Genomic DNA, 26,213 nt, shown 5'->3' with positions numbered 1-26,213 from the left:
AGGTCATTCAATCCTGAGCAAGGAACTGACCCAAAGCCCACTCTAACTACATTATGTAATGGGGAAGTAAGGATCTGCCAATGGCTGCAGTAGCCAACCCCTAAAAAGTGTTGCTTCATTCTAGGCAATCTAAGAGATGGTGTCTTCTAAAGTGACAAGGTAAGGGCAAGAAAATGTAGATAAGGGCAGTATGTGCTTTGTTTGTAGTCACTGTGTTAATGTGCTAATTTGAATACATGTAAGTTAGAATTAGTGTGCCTATTGCAGTCAAACCTGCTTTGTCATTTACCCGAAGACATGTTCGTGATAGATTCAAAAGTGTACATGAAATAGTTTGGCATCTAGCCACATTTTAAATACTGTTGGTCTTCAAGTGCCTTATCTTAAGTGCTGTGCCTGAGAAGTACACGCCTTTGAAGTGACGCATGATTACATTCAGGAGGAGACTGTTAGGTTTCAGTTTTCAGAAAGTCGAAACTTAAAATCAGTGCAGAGCTGAAAGTCAGACAGCTCACTCTAGGTGAAACACGCATTTGAGAACAGTTGCCAAAAAATTAAAAGCATGTTTGTTTCTTAACATACATATTTAATATCTGAGGAAAGTAACGCCATGCTAGATGCAAACCCCAAACCTTTTACTACTGTATTAAGAAAGTAGACTTGTGTTGGCAAAGTGTGACCAAAATGTTTGCATATTTGCTGGATTGCATTTTGTTGTGGTAGTGCTGTGTTTTTTTTAATTTGTTGTGGATTCATGCTGCATCTATTGCAGTACCCCTCCCCCACATACTTTTTGCCTGGCTTTTGATACAACTTTGACTGTAGAATACTGAGTCTCTGCTAACTAGGTTCCCAGTTCCAGCGTTCTTTCCCTAAAAATGTAGCATGATTGGGAACACTTTAGATCCCCTTTAAGTCCCTAGTAAATGGTACCCCTAGTACTAAGACGCTTGGGACTGAAGAGAGTCCCCTAGGGATCCCTCACCAAGGCCATGCAAACTGCCACTGCAGCCTGCATGACTTGGTGCAGACATAAACAACAAAGTCAATATGGTGCACTGCCTGTGTGCCCTGTCGAAGCAGCTCTGCCTAAGGTCTAGGTAAGTCACCCATCTAGCACGCCCTACAAGCCTTAACGCATGGTGCACTATATCCCAGGTGTGGGCATATCTGCATGAGCAGATATGCCCCTTCAGTTTTTAAGTATACTCTTAATATTGTAAATGCCAGGGAAGCCATGGAGAGTAAAAGGGCTGGAAACTCGACCTTTCGAGTTCCCCAGCACCATGATGACTACACTGTTCCCAGGAGTGTTTGGTACCAAAAAACTCCTACAATAAACCACACTAATGCCAGTGTTACATTTAATAAAACATTTACTTAGAGCACACCTAGGAGGGGCCCACTGAAAACCTACCAACCCTAGTGTATTCTCTGATTGGCTTTAGGCAGCCTGCCACCACCAGACATGTTTCTGCACCCTGGGTCGGGGGACCCTGCTCTCTAAGGCCAGAAACATAGCCCATCCTGGGCGGGAGTGTCACGCCTCCTCCCCCAGGAGGGGCAAAGTGCTTGAAAGGCCTTGCCTCCTTAGTAATGTGACCCCAGCCTCTGCAGCTAGAAGCAGATGGCAGCCCCTGGCTCAAACCCTCAAATTTGATGGGAGTTGTGGGAAAACTACCATAAGGAGGTGTGCCATCCTTCACTTACTCCACCCCTTAGGTGTTGGAGGCTAGGTGAAGCACATTTGTCAGTGCCAACCATCTTGAAGGTGATGGAGCTTATCCAATCAGGGTTAGGACTATGCCCCCCTCCCACAGGAAGATGGCATAATATTGGATGTAGACACCCCAGGTGTAGAACCCATTGGCCCCTACCAGTCACACCCCCGTAACACCCCTAAATCTAGCATTTTGGTGGCACCTCCAGACCCTGAAGTTAGATTCCTGATGACCTATGCAGCCCAGATGCCGAATAGACGCACCAGCAAGAATGAAGGACTTGACCTGTCTGCGGCCTTTCGCCCTTGCTACAAAAGTGGACTCTTCCTGCAGGCCCAATGACCTACAAAACCCTTGGAGGACTGCCTGCCTTCTGTGAAGATCAAGACTCTTCTCTGGATAGCAGACTTGTCCAAGAAACAATCAACTTTAAAATCAAAGAGCTCTGCCATTTGTGGGCTTCGTTTCTATCACTTTAAAACAGATTTATATACATTCATACACTCTGCTCTTTATAGTCTAGAGCAGTTGACCTTTTGTAAAAGTCAAGGAACACAAAAAATACCTGAAATAAGGAGTGGGAGAGCTGAAATACATTTCAGAGCATAAATTAAAACCCTCAAAGTAATTTAGACACATTATACCCTTGAATCTAGAGTCAATTTTGTGCCGTAATAGTGCACTATTTCCCTTTTTTAATTGTGCCATATGAAATTTCTGCAGGAGATAAACTGCAGGGTTCGACATAGTGCACCTCTAAACAAGAAAAATGTGGCCAGTCGAGTAGCCAGTTACAGTTGAATGATACCCACTTCAGACGTATTTCTAATTACACTGAGCATCTGAAGCAAGCAAAACCGGCCCCCTTAGTTCCTTTCACCTTTTGTTATCCACCCATCTATCCATCCAAATGTATACATCCTCCTTTCACACATCCACACATCATTATGTTCAAGCAACTTTGTAACCGTCCTTTATTTTAGTCATCCTTGCACTGTAAGTGTTATCTATCTGTTCATTCTTCCTTTTATCCTTTCACCTGTTGATCCATTCACTTTTCCTTCCTTTCACCTCCCATTCATCATTTGTTTCAGCCTTCCACCAGCGGTGGGTCCTCCCTTGTCTATTATTGCTTTACTTTTGCTCTTGGAGGCAAGGCTGGGGTCAGGGGATGACAAGCACTAGTGGGAGTGGCTGTACTACTCTCAGTGCAAATGATGGTTTGGCTGGCTGTACAAACCATTGTGCACACTAAAGGTCTCTCCAAACCGAGTTGCGGTGCCGGGTTGGAGGGATCAGGCACAGGCTTTCAGTGTAACTGGGAGTGCAAATCGAAGGCATGCAGGCCAATCCTGACTCTGCTCTCATGCATAAAATCCGCATCAGCATTGGTCGCAGTGGGATCTGGGAGCCTCTGCCTGCAGTGGAGAGGAGTGCGATGCTACAGGTAAGTGTTTCTTTGTTTTTTCTTTGTTTGCCTTATCATCCGTCCGTCTGTCACATCCACCTCTCTTTATCAAGACACTGGCCCCTACTGCCTTCCATCTAGCCTTTCTTTCACCCTTTTATCCTATCTTTGACTTTGATGTGTCTGTCCTTCTTTTTCCTCCTCCTGTTCTTTCTTTTTACTATTCTTTTTTCTCTAATCCTTACTTTTATGTTTTTACATTACTCCAGTATTGGAACTTTCATAGATTCCCATTGCTTGTATCATTCCCCGTCGTCGGAATGGGAGCCTCGGTAATTATATATATATATATATATATATATATATATATATATATATATATACCTAGGTAAATACACCCTAATAGGTGCAAACAAGTAAAAAATAGGCCTAGGCCTCATTACATTTTGTAGCCTATAGGTGTCCTTATGTAAAAAGACCCAAACTTACATTAGCAACCAATCAGATTAGCCTCACCCTGTGGAACCTTCCTGAGAAAGCTCAGAGCCTTAGATTTTCTACCGCATCGTTGGTGACAGGGAGTCTCCTTAGAGCTCTGCTCTAACTTCTACTTTGAGGTATTATTTAAGCAGTTTTCTGATAGGATTTGTTTTAAAAAATTTAACAATGGCTGATAAGGAAAAGAAGAGCCTATTCAGGCCTTGTGCCACTTGTGGTAAAAAACGACTTTATGTTGAGGAGGAGGATGCCAGGTCAACATCTTATAAAACGTCTCTTAAGAGGGGTAGATCCTCTCTGGAGGTATCATCTGGACCCCCCTCAAAGGCTGTGCGTGGGACCTCTGATAGGTCTGGCAAGCCCGAGCCTGGCGTATCTCCTCACGGAAGTGTAAAGGAGAGGGAAAGGCAAGCACCTCAGGTGCAGAAGGCAAAACTTGATGAGGGCTCGGCTGGGCCTTCACATCAAGATAAAATTTCTAAGTCCTTCAAGAAACCAACTGTAGAAGCTTCAACAGTGGTTAAAAAAGGCTCCAAAACCTCTTCAGTGACTTTGTCTCCTCATCCGTCGACGAGCCATCCAGCGACGACGAAGACGACGACGACGAAGACGTCGACGAGGACTTCGACGACGACACCGTCGACGAAGACTGGGTCAACGACGGCGGCGACGACGATAACTACGTCCACGGTTACCACCTCATCGACGAAGACGATTCCGTTGACGATGACAATCCCGTCGACGGTGGCAATCTCGTCGACGACGGCAATCTCGTCGACGATGTCGAGCCCCTCGACGATGACGATTCCGTCCACGATCCCGTCCACGATGACGAGCCAGTCGACGGTGACGCAAACACAAGGACTGTATATATTGTTTATACCCTGACCATAAGGCAGAAGAGTGTAAAATATGCAGGGTAATGTCTGTTAAGACCCTCCGTGATCGTGAGGGAAGATTACTAATTTGGCTCAGGAAGTTGGAGAAGAAGGATGCTGTGGTGTCAAGTGATGACTACAAGAGCTCCCCACGCCGCTACTTCGAAACATCTAAACCTTCTGCAATTGGAAGTTCAACAAATGCTTCAGAAAGGGGCGATCCAACGTGTTCCCCTATCACAAAGAGGAGAAGGTTTCTATTCAAGATTTTTTCTGATCCGCAAAACAAAGGAAAAGTGGCGTCCGATCCTGGATTTAAGGTAGCTCAACACCCATCTCGTGAAACTGTCGTTTTGGATGATTTCGCTCCAGGACATTTTGCGCCTCTTGAATCCAGGCGACTTCATGGCTACGTTAGACCTGGAAGATGCCTATTTTCATATCCCGATCCACCCAGCTCACAGACGTTTCCTTCGCTTCACAGTAGGCAAGAGTCACTTCCAGTTCATGGTGCTTCCATTTGGATTAAAATCCGCACCCCGGATATTCACAAAGGTGCTGGCCCCGGTAGCAGCTTTTCTGAGAAGACAGTCGCTGAAAGTATTCCCGTACTTAGACGACTGGCTGCTGAAGGCGCCAAGTTTCCAAGCGGCAACAGAAGCAGTGGAAACATGTTTAAATCTCTTCATTCATCTGGGTTTACAACTCAACAGAGAAAAATCGGTTCTTCGACCAGCGGGTTCGGTGAAGTTCCTGGGAGCAATACTCGATACTCAGGTGTGCAAAGCCTTCCCAGCGGAAGAGAGACAAATGAAACTCATGTCTTCAGCCGCTCGATTGCAAAGGAAAAGTTGGATGACAGTCAGGATGTACAAATCTCTTCTAGGGTCGATTTCATCCTGTATTCAATTGATTCCGCACTGCAGGCTGCGAATGCGCCCCTTGCAAGAGGAACTAGACCTTCAGTGGAAGCAAGTGGAAGGGTCTTTCAACGACAGGGTAGCTGTCACCCAGCAGATGAAACAGACGGTTTCATGGTGGATGGAAAAATCTCACCTCTCGGTGGGTCTCAGTTTCAGAGCGGCGCCGGCTCCTCGGGTCATTACAACAGACGCCTCCCTTCAGGGTTGGGGAGCGGTCATGCAAGATCTCCAAGTCAGTGGGCACTGGACGCCAAGAGAACGTCGCTTACATATCAATGTTCTGGAGCTAAGAGCTATTTGTTATTGGATGAACAGGACTACTCAGAGGAGGAGAATGAGATGTATGGGGATGCATATAGTCAGTTCAGCCACAGGTGGTGGCAACTCAGTCTGTGCCTCCGGCACATGCGGAAGAAGAGGGGGAATATCCTCGGCAGACACCAGACCGGGATGACACCTCGGATGAGGATGGAGCAGGTGACAACCGGGATCAGAACCCGGATAGTGAATGGAACCAGTATATTATTCCGGATTCGGCTTCTCCGGTGCCTGACCCGATAGATTCACCTCCGGCGGATGTGGGAGGTTTCTTCAGCTTAATGGAGAGAGCCACGGCACGCTTTAAACTAGCCATGCCTACAACATCTACGGATTGTTTTTTATATGATTTTAAAGAGGCTTACCGTAAGGCAGTGCGTTCGATTTCCATTGTAGAACATATATGGGAAGAAGGAAAGTAGGTGATGCAAGCCCCGGCGACGGTCATTCCAACCCTACGCCGCCTAGAGAAGAAATATAAAGCTCCTGATGACAGTCCTGCCTGCTTGATTGGACAACCAAGACCAGACTCAGTCATATCGCAAGCAGCGCAGAAAAAATCGCGGAATCCTTAGGCCACCCTCACAACTCCACCAGACAAGGAGGGTAGAAGGTTAGACAACTCTGGGAAGCGTTTTTCATCAATGGCTAGCTTGCTGGTCCGGGTGGCCAATGCCTTGGCCATTCTAGCGAGGTACGACCGCCAGATGTGGAGTGATGTCGCAGCCTATATAGACCTACTGGCGGATGACCCTAAGGCCGAAGCACAAAAACTTCTGGAAGAGGGGCAACGTTCTTCTTCAGAAATGATTGACTGCGCGATGGACATCGCAACCACTTCTTTCCGTGCTCTGGGTAGCGCGGCTGTTCTTAGACGGCAGGGTTGGCTACGAGCTACTTACTTCCGGCCAGAGGTTCAAAATAAGATTCTGGACTTACCCTTTGATGGGGACACATGTCGATGACACCCTGCAGGGAATAAAAAAGGACACAGAGACGGCTAGGGCTCTTGGTACCCTAAAATATAGGAAAACACCGTTCCGTGGGGCAAGAGGAAGAGGCTTCACTTCGCCAAGAGGTGGTTATCAACAGCAACGGTACTCGTAGCAGTCTCAGTCGTACAGACCTCAGTACGGCAATCAGTATTATCAGCGGCAGTCACAATCTCAGTCGTTCTCTCGTCAGAGCTCTCGTGGACGTCAAGGGCGTCAAGGCAAAGACGCTGGCAAGCGTCAATACCGGCCTCCTGACTCTGCCGACTGTTCCTCCGCTATATGGGTCTCCAGTGGGCGGCAGGATAACTCAACATCTGAGCAGCTGGGAAGAAATAACATTGGATAAGTGGGTTTTGAACATCATCCAACACGGGCAATGTTGGCTTTCCTTCCAAGGATTTCAAATTTTGCCATCCTAGTGCGTACGGAATGCATTACATCAACAAGCAGGGAGGCACAAGATCGCCACTGCTTTCTCAGGAAGCCCAGCTGTTATGGGAATGGTCAATCTCACAGAAAATCAGGCTCGTGGCGGAACACCTTCCAGGAGTATGCAACACGAAGGCGGATACGCTAAGCCGCCTGAGGGCAGTCTCACACGAGTGGGAATTGGACAACGCAGTGGTCAAGGACATCTTCTCCCGCTGGGGGACCCCAGCGATGACCTGTTTGCCACTCCGATGAACAAGAAATGCCGGTGTTACGCAAGCAGGGAACACCATCGAGGATCGCTGGGGAATGCCCTTTTGATGTCTTGGTCAGGCGCATTTGTTTACGCCTTTCCGCCATTTCCCCTGATTCCTCGAGTCCTCAAGAAGCTCAAGATGGATAGGTGCAGGATGATACTGATAGCGCCCGCCTGGGCTCGCCAGTTCTGGTTCACGGAGTTGCTTCTTCTGTCGGAGGAACAGCCCATTCATCTTCACTCCAACCAGACTCTTCTATCAATGTCCAACGGCCAAGTTCTCCACCCGAACCCGAGCTCGCTTCAATTGACAGCATGGCTCCTGAACACAGAGAGTTTAAGGATCTAGACATTCCGGAGGAATGCAGGAACATCTTAGCACAAGCACGAGCTCCTAGCACTAATAAAACATATAGAGCGAAATGGAAAAGGTTTTATTTATGGTGCCAGAGAGAAGGAGTGCATCCATTCTCATCAGCTCCCCATCAACTCTTACCATACATTCTATCCTTGGCACAGGCAGGTCTGGCTCATGCTTCCATCAAGGTCCACTTGGCTGCTATTTCCAGGTATAGAAGAACAAGATCTGGTCCTTCTCTGTTATCAACAAGAGTGATAAAACAATTCCTAAAAGGACTGTTTCGAGTGTTTCCGCCAGTTCGGCCTCCACCTCCGATTGGCATCTGAATGTGGTCCTGGCTCAACTGATGAGATCGCCATTTGAGCCAATACATAAAGCAGACTTGAAGTTCCTGTCATGGAAGGTGGCGCTTCTTCTGGCACTCACCTCGGCAAGGAAGTGGGAGAACTTCAGGCTTTGACTATCAAGGAACCTTACTTGCAGTTCAAAAATGATACCTTGATCCTCCGAATGAACCCCAAATTCATTCTGAAGGTACCGACAGACTTTCATTTTAATGAACCAGTGGTTCTGAATTCCTTTTTTTCTCAGCCTTCAACCCGGGCTGAGAGGACACTTCATTCTCTGGAGGTTCAGAGATGTTTGAAATTCTATCTTCAACGCACAGCTGGATTTCAGAAGACGCACCAGCTGTTTGTGGCTTTTGGAGCCCCAAGGAAAGGGTTTCCTTTGTCTAAGCAGGGAATTTCCAGATGGATATCGAGTGCCATCCGTTTCTGCCACCAGGTGGCAGGCAAGCCGCTGAAAGGACAGGTGAAGGCGCACTCCACAAGATCGATCTCATCGTCTACAGCACTGTTTGCAGGAGTATCGATAAAGGATATTTGCAGAGCGGCCACCTGGAGCAGTACTCACTCAATCACAAGACACTACTGCCTGGACGCGGCTGCAAAGGGGGATTCGGCTGTTGGTCAAGCTGTCCTGAGAAATCTCTTCCAGTAAGAGGTGAGCTTTCCTCTCTTCCCTCCTTCCTGTTTTTTCTCACTTTTCGTTTATTATGCTATGGTTCCTGATTTATGTTTATGATGATATGTTGTATCATTGGTTGATGATAGTTTGTAACTATGAACGAAATGTTTGAGGCATGCTAACTGCTATCTACTCTGATACAAGCAATGGGAATCTATGAAAGTTCCAATACTGGAGTAAGAAACAAGTTACTTACCTGTAACTTTAGTTCTCCAGTATTGGTAACTTTCATAGATTCCCATGCGCCCACCCACCTTCCCTGGGAGAGCTCACTTCTGGTCTAGGTTATTTTGTGGCAAGGCAACGGCTACGAAAATCTGAGGCTCTGAGCTTTTTCAGGAAGGTTCCACAGGGTGAGGCTAATCTGATTGGTTGCTAATGTAAGTTTGGGTCTTTTTACATAAGGACACCTATAGGCTACAAAATGTAATGAGGCCTAGGCCTATTTTTTACTTTTTTGCACCTATTAGGGTGTATTTACTTAGGTATATATATATACATATATATATAATTACCGAGGCTCCCATTCCGACGACGGGGAATGATACAAGAAATGGGAATCTATGAAAGTTACCAATACTGGAGAACTAAAGTTACAGGTAAGTAACTTGTTTCTTCTTCTCTCATGGTCACTTTTTTCATTTGCCCCTTTTTCTGTATTTTCCTCTATTTTCACATATTCTTCTTTATGTCTCTTTTTCTATAAATAAAAGAAACAGTAAACGAGAATGACACTGCATTAATCATTTATGTCTGAAGATGCAGGAGGCCCATATACAAATTAATAACATCTGAGTGAGAGCCTTTGGGTCCACTGGCAGCCCCGACTTAAGCTGCAAGAGAGGAGGGTTCCCTACACTAATGTACCACGATTGTATTCTCCATTCAGGGGTGTGGGAAACAGAATGACACAGTAACATAGCACTGTGTGTGTAGCAGAAGGTTGCAGTTTTTCCTCATACATGTATTCCCTGAGGAACTTGTATAGAGAAATGTGCTGTATCACCTCACAGTTGGAATTAAGATTCTGTCTCAAACTACTGTTTGCACCAGGGTGGGGCTAAATTCCATTTATGTCAGTGTAATCAGGTCTAATTTCCGGCACTTTACCTTATTACACAAAATTCCCAAGATTTTGCCATTGTACCATGTCACACATTTTAAGATTTTATTTAGCTAAAACTGCTATCACGTGAACATGGCATCAACAACCCCGAACGCAAGCAGCTGTTGTTAATGTCATGTTTCATTTTGCACTATATTGTTGTCACAAAATGCATCCTCACATCCAAAATGAACACAAGGAGCTAAAACTAAAAGCACAAAAAGCTGTATCAGCAGCATTTTGCATGATAACGCATCATTGAATTTAAATCGGGAATCAATCGCCCCACCAAGCACCTATCATTAGGATTACTAGCATGTAGCTTCCAGCAGGTGACATGCCCTGACACTGGGCCCAGATTCGAGTTGCTCAACAAAGGTTCCACGTCTTTGCCTGTGCATTTTGAGGAAGTATCAGACATTGGCGAGGATTGGGTGGGTTCTATGTACCCTTTAGAATAACAGGTAGACATTCCTGTGGACCAGTTGGACGGGGGCATCTTATGCCATGGAGGGGAGGAGGGCAGCACAGGTCCTTGGGCTGCAGCTGTCCTCTGTCAAGTCAGGACTAATCTTCTGGATTAGATGCCTCCGCCTGGGGTTTCCACATCTGAACCCCTATTGCCCTTTAATGAAGCACTAACAGATGTTTTTCTTTCTGGGCACGTGGTCTAAGCCTAGCGCAGGGGCTCCTATGCACAGCACAACTGTAATATGTCATTGTCCGGCACCAGGAGATCCAAGGTTCCCCAGCCAAACTTCCCACCTATGAAAGCTTGGTGGTTCGGGTTTCTACATCCCATGGCACATTTCCTTCTGCTCATCCAGATAGGAAATCCAAGAGGGTGGATGCACTTGGGAAGAAGATGCTTTCTTCTACCAACCTGGCATTGTGATAGGTGAATACTGCATCCTTATTAAACCAATTGTCGCACAGCCTTTGGGAAACAGTTATGCAAGTGCTGCCTCAGGTCCCAGTGGAGGCCTTGTCCCTGCTCTTCTAGGCAGTGAAGGATTGGAGAGATGCAGCAAAATTGACCATCAGATGTGAATTAGACATGACTGACTTGCTTGGCAGATTGGCTTTGTCAACGGTGGCCTTACGGCACCACGCCTCGCTGAGAACATCTGGCTTCTCGGGTAATGCCCAGGCTAATCTCATGGAGATGCCCATTGATGGGACTCATCTTTTTGTAGAGAAAGCAGACTCAGCCTTTGAGAGCTTAAAGGAATCTCATGCTACAGCCTAACCTTGGGCCACTCAGTTGCCCCTTGCGGCCTGTCTAGTTATCACCCCTTTGAAGCAATAGTTGGGGTTTCCACCACGTCAGCCATATACCAGTCACCATCCTGCGCGGCTCCTTAAGTGGTACAAGGATGTTAACACAGTTCATTCTGACCTCGGAATGGTAGCCAGAATTTGTCTGCCACCCACTCCCTGGCAGCTGCAGCCTCCAGGCATTCCTAGTTTGGTTCTGTATGGCCATGTTACTCCAGTCGTAGGTGAATTCAACATCATCTCCTCTGCTTGACGCCAACACCATCAGGCAAATGGGTCTTGCAGATCATTCTGGAAGGCTACTCTTGTCCCTTTTTTTCTTTACCTCCTCCTCATTTACCACTAGCTCAAGAACAGCTGGTGGGGGATCATCTATTGTTACTCCGAGAGGAAGTTGCAGCTCTCCTGGCCAAGGGAGCTATAGAAAAGGTTCTGATTTCAGGCCCCACCAAGCACCTATCATTGGGATTACCAGCATGTAGCTTCCAGCAGGTGACATGCCCTGGCAAGGGCATTGCTCTGCTCTTTCTCCCAACCTCACATTAATCCAATTGTCTGGCCATTTCAGACCAATATACATACTTTAGTTCTGATCGTTGCGTTTGCTAGAAATTACACGTACCAACGCATCTTTATATAATGTATAATATCTAGCCTTGAAAAAGGCCCAGACCTTTGCATTGGTGAGAGACTAAACATGTGTAGAATGTTGATACTCCAGTATGTTTTTTGAGTAACAAATGTGAATGGGAAACCAGTCATAAAAAAAAGATGTATTAAATATATTTTGCAAGTGTGAACTAAGTCTGTCTTGTGTATGATGCTTACATTTCTTACTCATTTTGTGAATCAATTAGCACTTTTGCTGCCTGAAGTCGAAGTGGAGTTCATAGTGGTAACACTGGTTAGTCAGTTTGACTGATAGTGGTAACACAAGCAACCAAAATAATTTCTAACAAAAACGATTGGTACAAAAAAAGGGAAAATGTATTGATACATTAAAGATAATGCTTTAAAATAGACAGTTATTATGTTTGCATCTATTACCTTAAATGGACCATATATTGAATATGAACTATTATTGGTTAACAGTATTCCTTATAATTAAAACATTTTAATTAATGACCACTAGAAAGGCATTGTTACTCCTGCTAGGGATAAAGTTGAAGGTCTTGTTTAAACAGATAATTTTTCATGTATTCATAATCATGAACAATGATAAGTTACTTACCAAAGTGCATTCTCGTTTCACATTCTAATTGTGCCTCCCATTTAAGTAGCTGTTTTATACATGGCTCAGGCCTGCCATTGCAGCCTGTGGGTACTGTTTAAAACTGCCATTTCGACCTGGCAAAAATGTTTGTTGCCAAGTCTAAATCTTCCTTTTTTATACGTACAGGTCACCCCAAGGGCAGGCCCTAATCAGCACATAGGGCAGAGTGCAGTGTATTTAAAAAGTTTGACATGTACTGTCACGTTGTACATGTTCTAGTAGTGAAGAACTCTTAAATTCATTTTCAGCACTGAAAGGCCTACCTCTACCATAGGATAACATTGGATTACCTTAATACATTTAATAAGTGCTAACTTTTAATTTGAAGCAGGTAGGAATACTGAGTTGGTGCCTAATGCATTGTAATCAATCCCTTTTAATCCTAATTATGAAAATTCCACTTTTAGAAAGTTGTCATTTTATAGTACTAACCAGTTGGTGCCTGCAAGCCATTTTCTGGGTCACATGAGTAGGTTAAAGTGGCAGTTGGACTTTGTGTATTGCTCCCAGACAATGAAACAATGGGGTTTACAGGTGCCTGCAGGGCGGGCCATCTCTGACTTGTTAAGAGGGGAGCTGTCACCTATCAAACTTGCACATCACTTAGCCTCTGCCTGGGAACCTCACAAAGGATTTGTCTCTAGTCTTTTGTGTCCCCAGAAACCCTGGGGCCAGACCAGGAAGGCAGGAAATTCCAAACACTTCTAGGGGTGGAAACCTTCAGAACCTTCTCCTACTTCAAAACTGGTATCAAGTATAAATATTGGTTCCTCTTACCAAACTCTTCAGTGCACCTCTGGATGTGTGGATACTACAGGACTGTTTTGCTGTTCTGCTGTAGATGGACTGCCACTGCTACTCTCCTGCCAGCCGTCCTACTTGCTGAGAAGGAGAACTAGACTTGTGCTGCTTCATCCTAGACTGAAGTGACTGGAAAGGTCAGGTGACTAACCTCCTGTTTTGAGCTACATGGACATTACAAGCTCCAGAGGTTTCCCTGCATCTACTTAGCTGACCAGCTGCCTAGACCAACAACTGAACCTGCTTGAGCCCCGCTGATCTCTACTTTAGTGAGTTCCTGATCCCCAAAAGGTGCCCCATAGGTCCTGGACCCCAGATGTAACATCAGTTGAGTTCTCTCACAAAGGAAAGTTGAAATCCTGAAGCTTTGGGCCTGTTCATACCAGGATCTTTCAAACCGGCAACAAGAAGCACCTGTGAACTCTACTCTTCACACCATGCCAACTGTCGGCTAGGACCGGAAACGTGAGATTTGCTCTTCACACTACAGGATCAATAGCCCACGGTGACCACCAAAGCGAAGCACCAGCAATGACCAGTAGCGACACCAGGCAGGTTCTTTGCGCCACTGGGATGACCATCAGCGATGCCCGGCCTGCTTTTTTTGCTACCATGACGACCATCTGCAATGCTCTCCCTGCTCCTCGCAGGCCTCTCCACCGCGAAGGGTACTCTACAATCTGTATTTTTGAAGGTAACTCTTTCAGAGGAACTACCCTGGTTCATATATCCGGCCCATGCTCCAGGGTGAATTTTGACTTTCAGTGAGCAGCACTTTGTGTTTTTAGGAGCTATACATACCTTGGTCTCAAATAATGTTTTTCAAGTCTACTCTATTTTTGAAAATTGGTGTAGGGGTGTTTTCTTGCATTGTGTTTTGATTTTATTACTATTTAAAGTGTTGCCTAAATACTTTACACATTGCCTCTAAGATCAGCCTGACTGCTTTTGTGCCAAACCACCAGAGGTTTGAACATAAGTTAATTTGGGATTTGCTTATGTTTCCCCCGACAAGAGCTGTGGTTGCTGCTTGAGTAGGGATTTACCCCTCAGCCAGTAACCCAATTTCCTTCACTTTTATACTATGCAAAAATACCTGCAGTATTTTTAAATACACCGGGACTTCTTTTATAGAGAATTAACAATATTTTGTTGCTATGGCCATTGGACTGTTGCACTTCAATTAGAAAAGAGCGCTGACTCATGTCTTTCATGATCAGGCCGTAAGCCAGTTTTGGTCAGGCTTATTTTTTGTTGCAGCAGTGTGTCTGACCTGAATAGATGAGTGTCCTCTAGCAAGAACAACACTGCCAGTAATCTCTCAAAGTGCGTGCCTGATGGGTACTTTCAACGCTCAAGAGTGGTTTGATATAAAAGGCTAACAAGAAAAAAGTGATTCAGGTGAAATCAAAGCTAAATTGAGTGGTGCTTGATCAATGGCACTGCGAATGGAAATGTGTTTTTAGTTACTATTAGAGCTACTGTTGGTGAAAAGGGAAATATAATGTTTTCTCAATACAATAGGTCCATGAATATTTTACAGTGAAATATTCTGCTTGGAAGGAATAGCGGTTAATTTTGACATTTTCAGTAGATGTACTGGAGCAGGACTTTTCACAAAACCTTTATTCTTTATTCATAGGACGTTTGAAAAGAAAGAAGTTCTCCTACCTTCCAATGACCTTTGGCTTGGAATAGGGTAGGCCTTTTCCATAGGAATGTACTGTTTGGAGATCCAGTTATTCTCGAAATGTTATTCATTTAACCATGATTTCACTTTAAGCGCCGTTAGTTTTTGTGGGTCTTACATTGGAATTTTAAAGTCAGAAAACACATAATATACATACAAAACTTAGCATTTTGATCCTAAATAATAAATGCCTGGGCAAGTAGTAAACTCGTGTTTGTATTAGAACCAGAGTGAAACAAAGACGGAAAAACTATGACAATAAACAAAAAAAGAAATAAAGGTGAATGTCACCAAGACGTCCTTAGACAATGCAATTCTTGCACGAATTACCTAAATTCCAGCAGTCCTTTAAAGATTGTTGTTTGTTAGTTGTGAGATTACTCATAATCAATTCCTTCTTTTGCCTATCCCTTATCTTGGTCATGCTAAAGTGCACAATTTAAAAATAATATGCTTGAACAAGGTGAGTTTATTGGTCAGGAATTTGAAACTGCTGGAGGTAGCCCAGTGGGATAGGTACAACTGTACTTGACATGCCCTGGGGTTAGGGCTTTCAATCTGGTTATAGAGGAGGCAGGGAGCACTGGAAACATGAGAAAGAAAGAGAAAGAGGTAAGAACAATGGCAGTCACAAGCGAACTGCATTTTGTTATATGAAATGTAAATGACTTAAGGCAGATGTCACCCAAAAAGGATATTCTGTCGTTGTCAGAGCCGAAACACGTCAACAGAAGAGAAGAAGTCCAGAAAGCAACTAAGAACGAAAGGCCTGAGCACAGAGGTGAGTTTTCAAAGGGTTCAGCAGCTCAAGATGGCTGTCAATCAAACGTAGATACTCAGGTAAAGCATTCAAGGGTTTTAATGCTAAATAGTCAAAACCGCACTGCACACAACTCTTTCTAGGAAGAGCAAGTAACAAGAGGGAGGCATGAGACAAAGGGATGTCAGATAATGGCAACATTGCTGTTGAAGAGATGGAGGATCAAGGCGATGAGAGGTTTGGTGGACTAAGCAAAGAGCCTTGAACCTGAAACGAAACCGAATTGGAAGCCAAAGCGCAGAAACGGGCAGAGAGGACATGAGAGATATATGTGGGAGATGAAAGATAACGCAGACTGCAGCATGTTGAATGGTCTTCAAGTAAAAATCGTGGGCGAGTAAGGTACAGAGAATTACAGTATTTAAAGCCAGACAGAACAGCTGCCTGGACCACTGTCCGATGGCCTGAAGAAGGTAAATAGGCTAATTTTATGTAACAGAACAAGTAGAGGGTACCTTGGACAGCTATAACTCTCAAGTCATCTAAGTTAGTGTTGAAAAAGCAGTTCTTATAGATAACCTTTAGACGCTGCTTGGCGTTAGTCGCCTCTCATTCTATTCGAGGATTTAACAAATATAGAGGCAGGCGCTGGGAACTGGAAAAGCGGGAAACAAAGTTTTATTCCGTTGGGACAGAACACGTCAGATCAGACAAACAGGGTATCATCTCGAGGTGCTCTAACTGCATCTCCGAGGCCTGGCCTCTTATACACAGGTTTATGACTTTATTGCAGTTTATTACATATGGTACATTCTTGCAAATGCTTTGATGTAAGGAAAGACATCCTCGGAATCTCCGCTTTAGGCCCGTTCCCACACATATCTACAGTGGAAGTCCCCACCCCAATCTCAGCAGGTGATGACTATCGCGCAGCTGGACATTCCGCCGGTTCCCGGAATGTGTGCGATCGATCGGATCTCATGGCGTGGAGGCATTGATTAATCTTAGCTCCTTTGAAGATGGGTGAGTTTCACAGTAGGAGCAATAAACTACATCCGCAGGGCTAGGTGATGGCCTGGGATCCGTTCAGACAATCGGGCACGGAGGAAGGGGGTTATCAAAGGATCCGTGGTCATGAAAGGGATGGAGGGAGGTGTTGGCCTGGTACGGGATGTGGCTCCGAGGCAGGGCCGCGCTGAAGGGGTGGTTTTGGCCCGAGCATGTGAGTGCGGGGGCTGTCAGTGCGTGGGGGATGCTTGCGAGGTCACAGAGACGCGCTGGCGATCGGCAATTGGCAGAGAGGCCATGGTACTTAAAATGGCTGCCGCTTACGGGAACGCATGGGCCTAGAAAAGGGACAAGATGGCGCCGATAATGTTTACGCTGCAAACTAGATTTCAACAGTCTTCCCTTTTTAACATATCTAGCCAGCTTGTCAGTCTGTATTTATCCCCATTATGTTACGGATTTCCACTTCGTATAAAGCTTTCATTCGTTCAGCTTCAAAGTCCAGAGTCTTAGGGCAGATACAGTTCGCAAAAAGTGAGCACAGAGGCGGCAAGCATTGAATACCCAGGCAGAATCCACATATTATTACAATTGGTATCAATATGATTGCAAACAACCTCCACCCCCAGTCTTTTACAGTACTCCAGAACCAGCTCCCTAACGAACATCCTTCTTGTTCTTGGTGAACCTCTGAGGAGAGTCTGTGGAGATGTTCAATTGCCTTGTAGACTGAGGGCGAGTTGTCTGGCACGTAGGTGCAGCAGCTAGTTCTGATGATGCGGCATGCTCCTCCACGATCAGCTAGAACCACGTCTAGAACAAGGTGGTTCTGAAGAGCCACCAGGCGGACCGCCTGAAGCTCGGCTGTGTTGTTCATAAGGATGCCAGCTTTGATGTTCATAGTCGTTTCAACTGCCTGGGCTAAATGTCGGATGGCACTGCTGTTTGCCATCGGGCCCCAAAATGGAACGAGTCCCTTTACTGCGTCTAGGAACTGCACACCGGTGGAGTCTGCCTGTTCAATGTCCTTTGCTCGCTTTTGTCGGTGATGGTTTGCTGGTGCCACATATGTCGGAGGAAGGACAAAAGCGATGTAGCAGGTGCCTTCCCAGCCCTTTGGGAGCCAGGTGTAGGCTTTGGTTCCACAGACGAAGTACATATTTGGGGAGGCAACAAAAGAGGGTGGATCAGTCGTGTGCAAGGTTTTTGTGATGTGGCAGGAGCTGTGACCCACTGATTTTGTTCCATGACCTTCGATACAGACAAGGCCTGAGACGTTCACCACAGATAAGGCCACAGTCAATGTGGCGGCAGTTCGCTTCCGGAGATAAGAGAAGGTGGTTCTGGCTGGATTGTTGAACACCTGCATTTCAATTCGTTCCTTTGCAGGGATGTTCATTTGAAAGGTGGTGTTGGATGTCAAAGGGCAAAAGGGAGCAGACGTTTTTCCAGTTTTGTTCAGCCAGAACTCGTTGTAGAAGTGCGAAACGGTTTCGCCAGATGTTGCATTGTCCTTGTAACTCTCTTGCAAGAGTATCAGCCAGGCAAGGCAGGACCCATGAACGGAAAAAGGCGAGGGGATGAAAGGGAAAGAATGTTCAGTTGCATGTGGTTGCAGCCCACAGATCCAGCAGTTTGTGGCATTGGTAGCAAGGTTGTGTTGGTGCAGCAACTGCACAAATGAATTGTTCCAGAATTCCTTGCGCCTTTCTCGGAGTTGGGGTGAAAATGAAATGAGATAGTGTTCTCTCTTGGTGGTGGTTTGCACAGTGGGTATCAAAGTCTCATGGGCGGGTGCACTTTCTTTCACGATCCTGAAGGTGGCCTTGAGGAGGAGGCAAAAGAGAAGGGCGATGAAAAGGGCAATTGTTTTTGAGCTATGCATTTTGTCAGTCTTTGGGTCCTTGTAATGAGTCTTTGGACGTCCGGTTGCTTCCATCACCTTCATGTAGGGCGCTTCCATCATCTTCAAGAGGCTCGGTGACGGGCAAGACCACAAACTTCGTCTAGCTTCTCTCCTGATAACCTTAGTAGTGTTAGGCTACCGCTCTGAGATTTTTTTGACTTAGTCAGTGGTCTGCTTGGCCGAAGCGCTCTCCTTTCGACGTAAGTTGTACCCTTCTCTTGATGGCACAGTGGGATCTGGGAATTCTGTCAACTCAAGTGTCTCTGTGTCAGGGTAGCAACTCAGGGCTGGTCTGTCTTTGTTCAGGAGCTCTTCTTGGGTGTCCACGTCTTCAGTCGCTGTCAGTCGGGGATATCCGCTTACAGTGGTGTGCATGCAGCCAATTTCATTTCCCTTCCACTCGGAGTGCAGTTCGGGTGGTGATCAAGACTTGCCAGGGGCCCGTCCACCTGGGTTCCAGACTCTTCGTCCTTTGGAAATTTCCAATCAAGACGAACTCTCTGGGCTGGATGTCGTGTCCGGGGCCCCTGGATGCGTCTGGTATGGCTTGCTGAACCTGTTGGTGGATAACAGTTAGCGTTTTTGTCAAATTATGTAGATAGTCAGACATTAGGATGTCCGGTACATCATGGATGGATGTTGGCTTTGGTGCAGCCCAGATATTCATGGGTCGGCCAAAGACAACCTCATAGGGAGTCAGGTGGTGTTTGGTAGGGGTGGAGCGTATTGATAGCAACGCTAGTGGGAGGGCGTCTGGCCATTTCAGTCCTGTGGTGGCAACTATCTTTGCTAGCTTGAGTTTCAGTGTGGCGTTATGTCGTTCTACTAGGCCTGCAGATTGGGGGTGGAAGACTGCATGACATTTTTGTTTTACACCCAACCCTTTCAAGATAAGTTAGATAACTTCGACTACGAAGTGGGGGCCGTTGTTGCTCCACAAAATTCGACAAAGGCCATAGCGTGGGAAGAATTCTTTCAAAAACACCTTTGCGGTAGTGATGGCGGTATTGTCCCGCGTGGGATAAGCTTCCACCCACTTGCTGAATGCACACACAATGACGAGTACGTATTACAGACTGTGACATCTTTCTAGCTGAATGTAGTCCATTTGGAGGACTTCGAAGGGATGGTCAGGGACCCCAAACCCTCCCCGAGGTACTACAGTCCCTTTTCCTGGGTTATGTTGCAGACATATCAGGTATTGTTGAACCAAGTGTTTCGCTACATCTGCTATTTTGTCGTTGTGCCAGATCCTATGTGTGCCGGGGAGGGTGTCATGGTCAGTATGGGGATCAGATAGGAATTGGGTAACAACCATTTGTTTGCGTCTTTCGTCCGCCAGCAGCCTTCGTCGTCTTTTAGTCCCCCCCGTGTCCATTCAGTCAGTTTGTGTGGTGTGCTGGCCATTTGAATGTCCCTAATGGTGTCCCTAGCGTCCTTCCACTTTTCTGTTTGTGACCTGGTCACATACATGCGTGTTGTCTTTCTATTCTCGGCCGTGGTTTGGGCAGTGATGTCAGCTAGTGCGTTCCCCTGCCCTACAATGTCCGTCACCTTTTTGTGTGCCTGGCACTTGATAACAGCTAATTGTTTGGGGAGGAGGACTACTTCAGTCAGGGCGGAGACTAGATCTCCATGTAAGATCGGTGTGCCATGTGAGGTCAAGAATCCTCTTTCCTTCTGTAAAAGCCTAAAATGATGAACCACCCCGAAGGCATACTGGATGTCGGTGTATATGTTGGCTGTTGTTCCTGTTGCTAAGATACATGTTCGTGTGAGGGCAATCAGTTCTGCCGCCTGTGCGGATCGTTGTGTAATGCGAGCTGTCTCAACTACGGCTCGTAACTGCATAAGCAGCTGAGGTGGTGCCGTCGGGGAGTTTGATGCATGAGCCATCTACCCATAGCTCTCCGTCTGGTTCTGGGAAAGCAGTGTCTCGGAGGTCAACTCTACTCCTAGTCTGCTCGTCCGTGAGGGTTACACAGTTGTGTATAGAAGTCACATTGGGATCGTTCTCAGGTAGGGGTAACAGGGTGGCCGTATTCAGGGTGGTGCATCTTTTCAATGTTATGTGGAGTGCCAGTAGAGTAAACTCGTATCCAGTCAGTCGTGCGCTAGTCAGATGCTGAGTCTTAGTCTGGTTCAGGCATACGTACTACGTCCGAGTCGGTTTTTGCCCATCAGTACAGGGGTAATGTGTCAAGCAGGGATATGTCAGCGTCGGTCATAGAGAAGATGTGTCTAGTGGGACATGGTCTGAGCAGATTAGGGTTGTCGTACAGAAGGACTCGAACTCCGTCCGGTGAGCATCTAATGGTAGCTCGGAAATGTTTCAACAAATCAAGACCCATAATGGCATCGGGGGTGTTGGAGGAGAGCAGAAATGTTGTGTCAGTGGTCTTATTTCCTAAGTCAAAAGAGATTGGTGTGGATAAGGGATTAGTGGAGGGCGTTCCATCAAAACCTATTGATGTTACGTGTGAGCCAGACAAGGGTGCCCTTGGAATCAGTCGTGTAGATAACGCACTACGTGTTGCTCCGTTGTCTACCAGAAATGGAGACGTTGTGCCTACTACCTTAGCGGTGACATAAGGGCCTTTCTGGTCAACATAGAGCTCGACTAGATCCCTCCCTTGACCTTGGCAGTCCTATGCGAAGTCGTAAGCGCTATCGTAGTTAGACTGTTGGCACTGGTTCTGTCAGGGACGGTCAAATGTGTTCGGTCTACCGGGCCTGTCGTCGTTTGTGTCATTTGTGTACCCTCGTCCTCACCCTCTATTCCTCGGTCCATTTGCTGAATCCCTCGCCTCCTTATTTTTATTCATTTCTAGAAGGACCGGGCACTGAGACTTCCAGTGTCCGAATCCCTTACAGAACGCACACTGGTTCTCATCTAAATCCTTCCGTCCAGTGTAGGGTGTGGACGTGCGATTTCTAGGAAGTGGGTTTCTAGGGGCATTCGATTGATAATTTCCCTTGTAGGGTTCCTTTCCTATAGTCACCCCTTGTAACTGTGCAATCATGACCCTTTCCTTTAGGTCCTTTTTCTTTCTTTCTGATGCCCTATCATTTTCGTTCTTTTGATGTTCGTAGTACTGGGCCATCTGAAGGATAGGTGCGGGTTTGGAGGCCACCCAACTACTCTCACTGGTCTGCAATTTCTGTGAGACTTCCTGCAGCAGACCTTTAACGTAATTTTGGACGAACAGTTGATGTCCGGTTGCAGTGGTCATGTCCTGGCCACTATAATCGGAGAACACCGTTTCGAACCGGGAGAAGTACTCTGAGACATCTTCCTGAGGTTTCTGGCGGCAAGCCGTTACTATCGACCAGTCCACCTTCTTTTCTGGGATCAGGGTCTTCAATTTCTGGACAATTTTGTCTGGGAGTTCTAAAATGGCTTTTAAGGGTTTCTGTCCCGGGTCTCGCTGTTTGTCTATGCCATCGAGTTGTATCCAGGTATGTCCGAACATCTCAAGGTGGTCGACTTTCCGGATTTGCTACCACACACCAGCTGGCAGACATAGCCCGAAAAACAAGTCGAGGTCTGCTAGGGTCATAATTGTCGATCCTAAGGCTGTACCTAGTTCTGTGTAAAAGGCAGTGGGTTTCTTCCGTAAGTCTGGCAAGGATTTTCGGAAGGTCAGGATGTCTTGTTGATCCCATGGTTGGTAGACCCAGTTATATACTACCCTTCCCTTTGCATCTTGATGATTAATGTCGTTGTGTGTCCGCTGACCTCGTGGGGGGACCCAGTAGGGAGCAGCCTCCTTTATAGACATCATCGTGTCAATCTTCTCTGTTTGGGGTTCAGTCGTTACAGGAGTCGTAGTCTTAGCTAATTGCCTTTGTTCGGTGAGGTGGCGGAAAACTTCAAGCGTATGTGAGAAGAGGTCCGTCACATCACACTCACTTTCATTTCCAATATCAACTTTCCTATACAAGGCCGCGAGGCATTCAGGGCTTTTATTCTGGTATCTCTCCTCATAATCAGTGAGGGTGTGATAGCAAAATCACACGACAAAGTGTTGTCTATGGCTATATACACATATAGCCATAGACTGACATATCTGATTTATACTCTACGCTTTCTTTCCGTTCAACCAGTGTTTTCACTACTTTATCGATCCCCGCTCGTTCACTTTTGCTTAAACGGCTCATTCTCGTGGAATCTTTTCTTTTAGCTTCGGATTCGTCTAGCGTTTCTGCTGATGCTATGCTTAGTACGAGAGGCTCAGCCGGCGCGGAGGCCGTAGAGACCGAGGCCCTGGCACTACCTTCATTTGGGTTTGGGAGTTGTAGGTGCGGTGCTAAAGGTTGTGAGGGAGCATATGGAGGGGGCATATAGATGATAGGGAGACCTAATAATAAATCATTGTTTGCTTTTTGCTTTGAGGGTAGCTCGGGGCAGAGCGTGGAGGGTGTTCTAATAGGGCATTGGCCCGATGTTTCGGACTCTCGCTCTTTCTTGACTCTCTCTCTTTCTTTGATCTCTTCTTCTAGTTTTCTACCAGCTAGGTGAGCTGCTTTCCGTAGCTCTTTGTCTGTTTTCGCTTCGTCTCTCTTTTTACGTTGCGTTGCTTCTTTGCGCCACATGCCGAGACTATCAAGCATGGTTGGCGTGGTTTTATGTTTACAAAAGGGCTATTTCTAGAGCTTCTATTTTATTTATATCAAAAGATCCTATCAGTGGCCACTGACTTTCTCGATCTTTCTTGGTATTTTTATGCCATAGTTTACTATAGGCTAGGGCGACTGATCCATATTTCGTGAACATGTCCTTATTAGGGGTGCCTTCCAGTGGAGCTGGATGATCCACCTCTAATAAACGGTCCGGGCTAAATCAACTACCAATCAGTGGGGAGAAGATAGGCATGACGTATAGCGGTCAAAAAAGATTTCAAACAATAGTGGACAAAGGTCCGCACTACCTATCCTCCGCTACTTGCAAAGACTAGACAGAATATTTCTATTCTACGTTATTTGAAAATAGGGAATATCTCAAGAGAACCAAAATCCAAACAATCAATCAGTGGGGAGAAGATAGGCGCGGCGTATTATCAGCCCTTACCGATATGGACAAAAAGTCCGCGCTACCTATCCTTCTCTACCTTCAAAGGGAGAGAGAATATTTCTATTCTTCACCGTTTGTAGGCAGAGAATGTCTCAAAAAGCAATCAATCTCATTAACCGAGGTTAAGCGATGCAATCAATGAGTAATACTAGTATTTCCAAACAATCATTTCATAATTCGTCGTGTTACACGACCTTACCCGGACCGTATGGACAGTTTCTTGTCTTCCACTTCTAGCGCCCGATCGTCCTCTATTCTTCATTGTTGCAGCAGTACTCCTGAGGGTTCCCAGTCAGGACCGTAGATAACTCGAGAGAGGTCTGCTCGGAACCGGTGAAGTTCGGATGATCGGCTGTCAGACGAGGGTCTATCGGGCAGGAGCTCTTCCCGATCGTTGCAGTCGTTCACTCTGTCGTCAGGACCTCTCCAACTGGATCCACATGTCGCTGATGGGCCCCACGCTTGGGACGCCAATTGTTGAAAAAGCAGTTCTTATAGATAACCTTTAGACGCTGCTTGGCGTTAGTCGCCTCTCATTCCATTTTAGGATTTAACAAATAAAGAAGCAGGCACTGGAAACTGGAAAAGTGGGAAACAAAGTTTTATTCCGTCGGAACAGAACAAGTCAGATCAGACAAACAGGGTATCATCTCGAGGTGATCTAACTGCATCTCCGAGGCCTGGCCTCTTATACACAGGTTTATGACTTTATTGCAGTTTATTACATATGGTACATTCTTGCAAATGCTTTGATGTAAAAAGACATCCTCGGAATCTCCGCTTCAGGCCCGTTCCCACACATATCTACAGTGGAAGCCCCCACCTCAATCTCAGCAGCTAATGACTATCGCGCAACTGGACATTCCGCCGGTTCCCGGACAGTGTGCGATCGATCGGATCTCATGGGGTGGAGGCATTAATTAATCTTAGCTCCTTTGAAGATGGGTGAGTTTCACAGTAGGAGCAATAAACTACATCTGCAGGGCTAGGTGACGGCCTGGAATCAGTTCAGACAATCGGGCACGGAGGAAGGGGGTTATCAAAGGATCCGTGGTCATGAAAGGGATGGAGGGAGGTGTTGGCCTGGTACGGGATGTGGCTCAGAGGCAGGGCCGCGCTGAAGGGGTGGTTTATGGCCATAGCATGTGAGTGCGGGGGCTGTCAGTGCGCGGGGGAAGCTTGCGAGGTCAGAGAGACGCCCTGGCGATCGGCAATGGGCAGAGAGGCCATGGTACTTAAAATGGCTGCCGCTTACGCGCACGCATGGGCCTAGAAAAGGGACAACATGGCGCCGATAATGTTTACGCTGCAAACTAGATTTCAACATTAGTAACCAGTCCTGAGTTCTTGCTGCACAGTGAACAGAAACTGGATTCATTAGGATCAAATTGACTGGAAGTTATCAGGTAATTAGTAATCTGACAATTGAGTCCTCTGCCTAAAATTATGATGGAGGATGGGAGAAGAGAACTAGGATGACAGTTACTAAAAATTGCTGGAACAGCTGTAGATTTTTCAAACAGGTACTCGGTGAGGTAGTTTGAAGAACAGAGGGATGTAGCACTAGAAATAGAAAGGTTACACAGCCCTTGAAAAGTGAATATAATAAAATAAGACATTTTATGGAAAACATGCTCTGGACATGGATTTAGCGGTGTGCCCGATTTTATTGCAACAGTGCTGTTCATTTTGTATTTCAAAGACAGCAAGCAAAATGGAAATAAGCAGGGTCCATCCTAGCTCACCATAGTTGTCATAGACAACAAGGGAGGGTCCTGTGAAGTGTCCGCAAGTCAAGACAAAAGTACCACCTATAATGGTTGTCTTGAAAGAATTGAGCTAGATTTTCACAGAGCGATTGAGAGGGCTCAAACGGGGTTTAGCAGTATGTCAGGATGGCAGGTAGGTTAACAGCTTTTAAAATCTCTCTGGTATTATTTGCAGATGATTCACTCACAGGGACACAGAAGGTGGTTCTTGCAGTCCATAGTAGTTTTCTTTCCACCCAAGAATGATGAAGGAATATTCGGAGCTTTTAGTATCTCTGTGCTAAGCTCTATTAGCTTGTCCGCAGTGATGTTTTGAACACCCGTCTAGGTAGTACCAGGAAGAAGAAGACTGTCGATGCTTACTTTAAACTGACGGAGAAAATTACAAAAAACAATTTGATGGACAGAATGTATATCAATGTCTTACATTCACCCCAGTACAAGGATCCGGGCCTTAATCCATCGTTTTTTGCACTCCACACCACCCTGGGTCAGATAATGGCTTTATGCAAATCAGCTCTGACCCTGTGCCCCATGGGAACAGTCCAGTCCGAACTACAACAGCCATATCTTTCCCAGACCGGAATCAAGCATCCAAAGACCGGACCGGTTTCGAGGTAACGCCTCTCATCAGCCCGGCTAGCTTGACTCCAGTGGTGTGGAGGCTCTGGGACCCACGTCTGAGCTACCCCAGTACACTCAGGGAGAAAATTACAAAAAACAATTTGATGAA

General features: G+C 46.1%; 1 protein-coding gene across 1 annotated transcript in view; it reads left to right on the top strand.

Moving 5' to 3' along the window:
• Positions 1 to 26,213, top strand: part of ANO3 (anoctamin 3) — a 1,465,374-nt gene that overhangs the window by 854,038 nt on the left and 585,123 nt on the right. The window lies entirely within an intron of this gene.

The sequence above is a fragment of the Lissotriton vulgaris genome, chromosome 2_2 (assembly GCF_964263255.1).
Source record: "Lissotriton vulgaris chromosome 2_2, aLisVul1.2, whole genome shotgun sequence".
Classification (NCBI taxonomy): Eukaryota; Metazoa; Chordata; class Amphibia; order Caudata; family Salamandridae; genus Lissotriton; species Lissotriton vulgaris.
The sequence above is the reverse complement of the archived record's forward strand: the minus strand, read 5'-3'. Positions and strand labels throughout refer to the sequence as shown.